This window comes from Lactuca serriola, chromosome 9 (genome assembly GCF_051521515.1).
Source record: "Lactuca serriola cultivar US96UC23 chromosome 9, Lser_US96UC23_V15, whole genome shotgun sequence".
Taxonomy (NCBI): Eukaryota; Viridiplantae; Streptophyta; class Magnoliopsida; order Asterales; family Asteraceae; genus Lactuca; species Lactuca serriola.
Window position 1 is genome coordinate 743739 of NC_136416.1, and position 11572 is coordinate 755310.

Consider the following 11572-nt stretch of genomic DNA (forward strand, 5'->3'; position numbering starts at 1 on the left):
GTGTTAGAACTAACACCTCGTTTGTCATCCATGGCCTTTCAGAATTGGAACCAGGTACTTCATTCGAAGAACTTGCTGCATTCGACGACATTTCTAATAATGGGAGTTCGTTTCGTTTAGGTGATTTGGATGTTTGGTTTTTAGATCTTAAACATCTATTTATATAAATAAATAGACTATGAATTAAAACTTTGACTATGAAATGGTTACATTTGGACTACGATTTTCAGCTTTATACAGTGATTTATCATGTCAAACTGTCATTTATGTCTTGTCACTTAAGGGTTCCACTACGATTTGCAGGTTACTACAGTGACTTGTCATTACTGTCTAGTCATTTCAAAGTTGGACTTGTCATTACTGTCTAGTATGTATAGATACCACTTATAGCTCAAGTTTATTACAATGTCGACTTTATTATGAGTTCCTCACACAAATTCGAAGTTTGCTCATGCAACGAAGTAGATTGTTACTACTGTGATTCGGTAGACCCTTTTTTTACACCCTCTTCAGACGGGCCATATATGTCACATGAAAATTTTGAAGAATTGAAGAAGGATGAAGAACAACAAGAAGAGGACAAAGAGTCATCCTGACTTCTCACTTAACTTGCTAATGATATTGCATCGGAATGCAAACAAGCTCAAGAATGGATAGACCTCAATAAAAACGAAATCAAAGAGCATAAAGATTGGATAAAAAAGAGTAAGAAGGCAATCAAAACGACTGAAAAATGGCTTGCTGAGAAGGATGAGCAGTTGATACACATTATGGTAAAAAAGGATCGTTTGGAAGACAAAATGAGAATTAGGGATGACTATATAACAATGGAGAAAGAGAAGTACCCATTGCAGTTCCCTGAGTTTAAAAATTAGTTACAAAATTGTTGTAATATTATCATGATACAGATTAGGTTGCAAAATGATCGTTTGTTGCTTTTTTAAATAACAAATTGTAATTGTTAAAAAAATTCTGCAAACTATATTTTATAATATAAAGACTTTATTAATTGTTATAATCAACAAACTAAACAAAAATATGAAAGCATAGCAATGTATTGTAAGATTTAATAAAAATATTACAATACATAATAAGTTAACAACTCGTCATTAGTCTTCATTTCAAGGTTGTTTTATATCAAAATCAGCGTTATATGTTTGTGAGCAACTCGTTGAACCACTAATATTAAATGTCATTTCTGCAGTAGAAATTATGTGACGTGCTCCGCTACCGGACGCCCTTCCAGTACAATTATTTCTCGTGTGTCCTATTTGACCACATGTAGAACACTCTTTTATAATTGGACCCTCGCCTTGGGATGGAATGCGGTCTGTGTTTCTTGGCCTGCCTGACTGACGTTTATCCATTATTGGTGGGTTAACAATCATCAAATCATCGGGGATCTCCCATTCAGATGGCTTTGGCAGAGGGTTTATTGATTCTTCATATGTTTTCCTCAGTGTTTCGGTAAAGTAAGCATTTAATACATACCTCGAGCAGTCTTGGTAATTGTTCACTGTTAAACATCTTATGACATGACCACAAGGTATCCCATCAAGTTGCCAATGCCTACATGTACATGTCATATGTTGGAAATCAACAATCACATTTTGTGCCCCCCTTTTGACCTCGCATTTCGTATTTGAGATCATGCGAACATCCCATTTGGTAAAAGTTTTCTTGTTTTCTTTTACAACTTCATTCGCCCAAGGGGTAAGTATTGTTGTTGCTTCCGCTAAAAAAAGAGCCAAAATGAAGAAGTTAAGATCAATAACATCAAAATTAATAAAACATTAATATTAAAAATTTACTTAATACCTGCAAAGTTACGTCTTTGAAACCACCATTGTTGCATTGTAGCACGAAAAAAATCGATCAACATAAGTATTGGCACCTTACGTGCGTGTCTAGATAATGCATTTATAGACTCCGCACTGTTGGACGACATAAGATTGTATCGGTTCCCTTTAAAATGTGCCATTGACCAAGTTTCTGGATTTATACTTTTTAAGTACTCTCATACTAGTTCTTTTTTCTTTTTCATAACATCCATGGCAGCATCAAAAGCATCAACTGTGTACGCCCTACACGCCTCCCAAAAAATTCCTTTAACCGTTTTACTCTTGCCGAATCTAGATACTATGTTGAAATACAAATGGACACCACATATTCCATGATGAGCGTGAGGAAAAATGTTGGCAACGGATGTTGCTATAGATGGAGACCTATCAGATATAATTGTAAGCTCCTGCATATTTCCTATGCAATCACGTAGTTTTTGAAAAAACCATGTCCAAGAATCGGTACACTCATTTTTGCATATACCATATGCAACCGGTAATATTTGGTTCTGTCCGTCCTTAGTAACTGCAAGTAACATAGTACCTTTGAACTCGCCCTTTAGGTGAGCTCCATCAACTACTAGGGTCGGTTTACAAAAATTGACAAAAGCGCGTACCTACAATACATTGTATATCTATTCAAATACACTAAAATAAATATTAAAAAATTAATATAATATTATAATACTAATCGAGCAACCGAGTGCGACGTACAAAAACTCAAAGCGATCATCAACATTTGTTTTAATATGTGTGACAGTACCCGGATTATGTTTGGCCAAGTTGTGACAATACGCCGGAAGTTTGGTAAAAGAATCCTCTTTCGTACCCCTTAACGACAACAATGCATATTGATTCGCACGCCATGCCTGATGGTATGAGATATTGATATTTAATTGAGCATTCATATCATTAACAATATCTTTTCCCCGATAAACTCTACTATAGTCTTCAGCCAAAACATCAACAACATATTCACCCAAAACATATTTGTTTGCTTGTCGATGATTAGGTTGCAAAAATGTTGAAGAACATGTGTGTACATCAACAAATTTATTCACTTGGAAAAGTCCATCAGAATTTTTAATTGCTTTTGCTCTTAGTAACCAAGAACAATTTTTCGAAACACACATAGCATCATACCTTGATTTGGTGGATCTACTTGTCCTCGTCTGGAAACCTTCTCGAAGACATTTTTTTACCTATACACCGCTTTAAAAGTTCTTTGTTCTTAAATATACTCTCACATTGAATCTTTTGAAGATTCATGTCTACCATCTGTGTTGGGATATCTTCATTAAGATCAAGTGGGCATTCTGGTACAGGGGGCATACCGTGAAAAAGGTTATTGGGAAACTTAGCTTTAACTTCATCACCCAACTCATCTCTATCAGAATTGCTTTGTAGCTCGGTTATATCTAAACGTACATCACCAACATCAACATAATGCACGTAAACATGATTTTTTCATTTTTTTGACTTGAATTTTTTTTTCTTTTTACTTTTATCTACCACACGCCTATTCATAACTTTAACTTCTTGTTCGGCAACATCATCACAACGACCACCCACATCATTAAGATAAGTACCAACATCATCATCACCAACATGCTTGTAATTCTCATGATCCACATAGTGAATAGGTGAATAACTAACATTAACATTTTCAGCAACACTGTGAAACTGAGGTACACTAGGAGTCTTGAAAGTACCTATCGGATCGTTGCTCCCTTTATAACTGCATAAATTACCAACAAGCTGATTTCCAATTTCACCACCCCCATTAACCTCCTCAACTTCATCAACCACCACAAACACTTTCACAGCCCTTCCTCCACTACATTTGATTACGTTTATCAACATTCTAACATCCATGTCTTCAACTATAGCTATATAATAATTTAATTCAGGATGGTGGAAACGAAGACCAATTCTATATTTGTCTAATAAACCAATTTTGCTTTTTACCAAAGATACAAAATCACTATAACTAATATACTCAGAAAATATCAAAGCAAATTCAGAAATACCTCCCTGTGGACATACGTATTCCAGATTAGTTTCATTAACTTGCCATCTCCCACCGGTTACAAGACAAACCAAATATTCAATCATTTTTTAGAGCAAATTTTAGAGAAAGTTCCTAAACAAATAACAACCAAAATGATAACTTTCTACACAACTTTTTATATAGCAACATAATTTCGTAGTCAAACCAATTGATTTCATAGTCAAACTAAAAAAAAATAATAATAAAAAAATAAAAAAACAAAAAAAAAAAATCACAATTTCACAGATGGGATGAGAGTAAATCGCAGATGGGACATTTCCATTTACGATTTTAACCTACATTTTCAATATATATAGAGAAAAAAAATAAAATAAAACCACCTGCGAATATACAAACAACTAAAGCACAATTGTGCTTTAACTGCTTGTACATTCGCAGATGGAATGGTGATTTCGCAGATGGGGCATTTTCATCTGCGAAATTGAGGGCTATTTTTGCAATTTCGATTTTTTTTGGCTATTTTTGAAATATAATTAGTGTAAATGGTTATTTTTGTCATTTTCTCGATGAAATAAGTATAGGCTTTGCTTAATTGTTGCTAAAATTATAGTTTTTATATATGAAAGATATATTATAGTATGTAAGCAATAGACAGAAGGACTACATGCGGGTGTGTGGTTGCCAATTTGCCAAGTAATACATTGGTGATCACTTTTCCTTTACGACAAATCCCCCTTTCGCCTTGGTGTTTTTAGTTTTTGTTGTAAAGGGTAAGCCAAAGGAAATGTCAAAAATAATACTAGTAGTGTCAAAGGAGAGTAGGAGACGATTAATCCACCCACTTTCTATTGATTCAAAGTTAAGTCTTTTCGATTTACTTAAAAAGACACACTCACACCCCCACACACACACACACACACATATATATATATATATATATATATATATATATATATATATATATATATATATATATATAGGTTCATAGGAGACGACCTAATTTTGTGAGACCGTGAGACCCATTTTTTTTTTTTTAATTTTTTTTAGTTAATTCAAGTTCCGAAAATAATATTAAAAAAAAAAATTTTGGATTTTTCCATTTATTTTGCATTTTAAAATTATTTTTTAGAATATGTACAGTGTAATATTCTATTAAAATATTTAACGTATTTTTCAAAAAAAAAATTATTTTTATTTATTTTTATTTTTTTTAGTTAATTCAAGTTCCGAAAATAATATTAATTTTTTTTTAGATTTTTCCATTTATTCTGCATTTTAAAATTATTTTTTAGAATATGTCAGTGTAATATTCTATTAGAATATTTCACGTATTTTTTAAAAAAAAACGGAATTTTTTTTTTATTTTTTTTTATATTTTTTAGTTAATTCAAGTTCCGAAAATAATATTTAATAAAAGAATTTTTGGATTTTTCCATTTATTTTGCATTTTAAAATTATTTTTAGATTTGGTCTCACGGTTTCACAAAATTAGAATGATCTCAAATGAACCTGAACATATATATATATATATATATATATATATATATATATATATATATATATATATATATATATATATATATATATATATGGGATAGTTCAATTGAGAAAAAAAAAATGTTGAGAATGAGGGAATCATTCTCAGCCACTCATTTATTTTTGCCGCAAAAGCCTCCGTTGTACCAGCGAAAATTGGAAATGAATAGACATATGTTTTCCAACAAAATATATTTCCTTAAACTATCCTAATCATTACCTTAATATATACAAAAACATAGTTTTTTTTTTTAATTTTTAAAAGTTATTTTTATCAAAAAATGATTTTAAATATACAAAATTCATGATTTTTTATTCTCTACAAATAGACATCCATATTGATATAGTTTTAAGATAAAATAAAAAATTATTATTTTTTTAATATTTTCAGCTATCGTTATTCATAAGTGAATAAAAGTGAATCAGGTTTTATTACAGTACATTCGTTATTCACTTATGAATAAAAAGTATGATTTTTTTTTTACAATTTAAGTATCATTCATATATGAATATAGCATATAATAAACATAGTATATTCATATTTAAATATTGGACGATGTATTCATTTGTGAATATTAACATAATATATTCACTTGTGAATATTATATGATATATTCACTTATGAATATTAAATGATATTCTATATGTGAATATTACATAGTATTACATGGCATATCACATGTGAATATTACATAGTATATTTACTTGTGAATATTAGATGGTATATTAACTTATGAATATTACACAGTATATTCACATATGAATATTACAAGGTATATTCACTTGTGAATATATTTACTTATGAATATTAGAAGGTATTTTGACAAATATATATAATTTTCATATGTTATTCACATATGAATAACATACAGACTTGCATATTTGTTTTGTGTTTTTAATAATCATATACTGATTCGGATGAGAAAACATATTCATATGTGAATATAACTTGATAATTTAGTTTATATATTTCATCAGACAGTTGGAGTGCATACAAGTTAACTATTTTATAAACGTTAAAAACATCTATACTTCCTATTTCGACTTCGGATGCGACATCCTATGTCTGGTCGATTTCTCATTTTGATTTTGATTTCCGAAAATCCGATTGGGAATCTATGAGTACCGATTCTGAGTCCTTCAATATCGACTGTGACTGCGAGTCCAGAACTCCAATTCCAATTTCATGAATAACGAAGAAATTCCGATTCCAACTGATTTCGTTTGCGAATCTAGGAAATTCCAGTTGCAAATCCGTTATGAACTTTAACAAATGCTTGCAAGCAACGAACATTCGGAGTATTCAACAAAGAAATCGATGAAATTGATGAATTTAGCTTGCGAATCTGTCTTGAAAGGTGAACCTCCCAGCCACGAATATTGATGATTGATTAACACTGGATGACATTGATGAAGTTTTAGTTGAAGAAATTTGGATGATTGTTGAAGGTTGGAGGAGAAATTTTGATGATGAACGAAGTGTTATCGAATTCTCTATAGTTACGTATTTGAGATTGAAGGTTATTAACATATTTACAAGTTTGTCACCGTGTCTTTTTATGCTTAGATTAAATGAGTGACTGAGAATGATTCCCCTATTGTCAACCCTTTTTATTTTCTCAATTGAACTCACCTCTCTCTCTCTCTCTCTCTCTCTCTCTCTCTCTCTCTCTATATATATATATATATATATATATATATATATATATATATATATATATAAATTAGTTTCTACAAAACGATTAGTTATATTTTGGCGGAGTTTGAGATTTATGTTGGTTTATAGCCTACGTAGTAACGATTTATCATTTCCAGGTGGAGCTTAGTTTTCTTTACTGAACAGATCATAATCCTAAAAACACAGGAAAATAGTTTTATGCATGAAAACTTTCAATATTTCACAATTTTAAATATATTCGTGAATTTGCAAGCAAATCCGGAAAGCTTTTTTCATCTTCATAAATGATCTATTTCGTATGAGAAAAAAATTCAAAAACTATTACGTTTGGTTTGTCATTTTTCACGAAATACATCGTTAATTTTTATGAAAGACTGAAAAATAGTCGTGTGAGTATATTAGGCTTCCACATATATTATTCTAAAGAATAATGTTTCATTTTATCTTGGTCGTATACGTTGTAATAATTTAGATTATGTTTATTTTAATTTTTATTTCTTACTTTCAATATATATATTTTTCAAAATAGATCATTTTTAATTATTTTTTAACATTTGGTCAAAATTACGATTATAGATCATTAAGATTGTTGTTCATTAACTTTACATACGATATACAATTTTTTTTATTGCAGATTAATTTTCGTTTATATTTAATAAAATCATGGATTTCATATAATAAATTAGATAATGGTTGAAATTTGGTATGTTACCAAATTTCAACCATTATCTAATTTATTATATGAAATCCATGATTTTATTATCATCAAATAATTTAATTGGTTGTTAGATTTATATTTTTTATTTTATCCTAGTCTTCGAGTTCCATTTAAGGAGAGAAATGGAAGGTTGCAGAGGTAAATGAGGGGTGTCGAAGGAAAATCGTGTTCCTGAGTTTCATTAATGGAAGGAAAATAAAGGGAGGGGAAGGATTTTGGAGTCATATTTTCCTTCCAAATTTTCCTCCCAAATTAGGCGGATTAGGGAAGAAAATGAGAGAAGGAAAATTTTAAGTTTTATTTTCTTTTTCCTCCTAACTCGGGAACACAAAAACTAAAAATTTTCCTTTCATTTCCTTCGAACTCTGGAACACAAAATAATGAGTATTTTCCTTCACCTCCCTTTCTTTCTGTCAAAATTTTCCTTCCATTTCCTTTAATGAATTTACAAAAAAAAACTCGGAAACGATTAATGGATAGATAAAAGTTGATTGATATTTTAGGAAAAATTAAAATATGATTGATGTTACGTTAACCAAAAATTAAAACAAATTTTTATTTATTTATTATGATTCTTAGATTAGTAATCTTATTGAAGATATACATTTTCAAGAAAACTTCAAATAAATGATTATTAGATTATCAGTTATTGAATTTTTGTACATTTAAAAAGTGGAATTGTTATTAACGATTATTATTTGTCAAAAATGGCTAGACTAAAATAAAGGAATAATTTAACTTTAATACTTTTCATTTGTACAAATTAGTTTCATAGTTCTTTGGCATTGTGAACTGGAAAGTGGTAAGTCATTTTCTGATTTGAAGCCACTAAACCGAGTAGCATGTTTCCATCAGTTCCTTCAAAATAAGCATGATTGAAAGATTTTCTTTTTAAGCTTAAAAAATGAATACCACATATAAAGCTTTAAAATTCGTAGTAATAACCAACAAAAGACATCCTGAATTAGTCGCAAAGCAAAAAGGCCAACAATCATAAAGTTTATAACACTTTCTACCATAAGCCATAACTAATTTAACTTTTTGACATTACTAAAACCTTACTCAAACCAAAGTCAATATTATTAACTCTAATTAAAAAAGATAATTCATACCTCACATTAAAAAAAAAAAAAAAAAACCTTCTCGATTTTTTATCTAATTTTCTTTGATTTTGACCAACATACTCTTATTAATCCAATTCCAAAACTTTTCAACCTCGTTTAACATTTTGATAAGACCGATAAATTCTATATTCAATTTAAAATGCCAGAATGATTCAATTAACAAGAATGATATGAAGTGAAATAAGCTCAATCTTCAATAACAAAGCACAAAGAACAATTCACAATACAGAACTATTATATGAGTGCTAGACGGTTACAAAAAGATCGATACAAAAGAAAGAGAACAGTGCGCTATTTATAGATAGACTAAGCTAAGAAACCGAAGATGGACATGCCCATTTTGGAATCGGAATTTGTACACAAAAATTCCAAACACAACCATTTGACACAACAAAGATACTTAACAATCTCCCCCTTTGTGTCGAATTCGGAATGAGGTTTTCCTGGTTGTCTTTGCGCATCAAAGATCTTTGGCATAATTTTCAGAAGTGAGCCACTAACTGACAAATACCAACGTATCATATCCGAAACACATTTCACATCAGTAGCAAGATTGGATTTGTGAGCTTCAGCAGAGGACAAGATTGTTCTGAGAGCCGTTGACGGGTATAGGTGTTTGTCCTTTAAAAAGAGCATGTCGTTCTGAACCACTTCACCTTCCTGTCTCTTGTAAACAATGGTCCAATGCTTCTTCTGAATGAATCCCGCCTTCAAGTGTTGAACATTATTCAGTTGTTCTTCTGGCTTCAGAATGAGCTTATTCTTCAGAACCGATGTGATCTCAACGTCCATCTTTGCAATTTCAATAATATAACACTTGATCATCTGCTTCAAGTGTGCAAAAATGGGATCATATTTTTGAAAATCCTTCGCCACAATGTAGAAAAGAGATACCAATTATAGGGGTTTATGAAAGGCAAGTCATCCAATGTGAACTCATGAAGCACGTGATTGGCACATCAAAATCCTTTAAACTGGATATTCAAGAAGTCTTCAGTCTGAATTGGCAATCCAACCTTCAATTTCATTATTCTCTTTAAGCTCCATGTCTCATACTGCAGTTTCGCATATTTCAAGTAAAACAAAGAGAGCTTTCGGTTTACTCATCATCAGAGATCATGGATTTCTCAATCTTTTCAAAGCACCGAAAGAGAAATGCCCTTGGAGTGATGGGAAAATCGAATTGACTTTCCATATCATTATTTAAGTCAAAAGAGATTGTGGGCTCCAACCAGTAGAGATTCAGATCATTTATAGCTTCTTTCTGAATACGCTCGAAAGACCAGGTAGGAAACAAAGATTTTTGAGTTTCCAGAATCAGTTTCGCATTTTTGGCTTCAACTTCTTTTGCCTCGAATTTCTTCTGAAGAGCCATGAGTTCGTCAAGATCTTTGTCTCATTTCTCTCTGGCAATCTTTTCCGATTCATATATCATCGTATTTTCTTCGTTGTTATCTTTAGAAATTCCTTTTCCTTTGTCTTTTTCTGATCCGGAAGCTTCATTATCCTTCCGATTTCTCTTTTCTTCCTCGTCTCCCCCTTGTTTCGTAGAATCCCTGCTTCCCAAAACACTCTGTATCTGATTTAGCAAGGCTAAAACAGATTGAAGCTTTTCCAAGAGATTCTGTCGAATAGAGATAGTGAAAGAGGAATCGCATGTTTCAGCGTTCCGCATCAAGTATCGGTTGATTTCAAAAATGCACCCTTTTACTAAAGATCTCTCTTCTTCAAGTTGGGCAATGTCCTTGGTAGCATTCTTTAGCTTTTTAGTGAGAACCTTGGTTTTCTGAGTTTTCTCAGCTAATTCATCCATTATCTTATTATCAATTGCTAGATCCTTTTGCAATTTGTCGATCTGAGCAGTGATGGATGAATTGCGATCAACATTATCAAGTTTGATGTCTGCCCGGAGCTTTAAGAGAGCTTCTTTTTCATCCTTCAAGGAAGAGTGAAATCCCTCAGTCACTTTGTTCATATTAGCAGTGTTTGTGTCGGAGGAGATTCAAAAATCAATCATGAATTCGTTCACCTCGTGATGTAGATTTTTGACTTGTCCAGTTGCTTTAGAAATCCTCTTTTCAGAATCATGGATGGCCTTGGAGGATTCTTCAATGAATTTCACATTTGTGGAAGTGAGAATCTCAACAGTGGCCCTGTGAGTGGTTAGTAGATTCTACCACTTTGTTGAAGAGAATGCGTTGGATTGCTCTCGGATCAAGTCAAGTTTCTCATTCAACTGTTTGAATTGAACCTTCGTCATTAGAGCTTCATCTTCATCACTGTTGACGTTGATTGTGAATGGGCTGAAGAAAAAAATCAGTAAACTTTTCATGATCGTCTTCAAACAGGATGTCGTCATCTTCACTGAAAGGAGGAGCTGTTGAGGTGCCTATTTTGGAAGTTACACCAATATTGACATTTGCCCCCACATCAGATACATTGATAGGATTGCCTGAAGTTTGTATCTCCTTTGAGACGGATTTGAATACAGGGACTTTCAGTGGAGTTGAGAAAGTTGATGTTGTGGGAATTGTGGATTCAGTAAAGATTGGTGAAGAAATTGGAACTGAAAGTATCAGTAATGAGGTTGGAATATAGGTTGTGGTTGGGGAAGTTGTGGGTAAGGAAAGAGTGGATGAGATCGGTATTGTTATGGGAATGGTT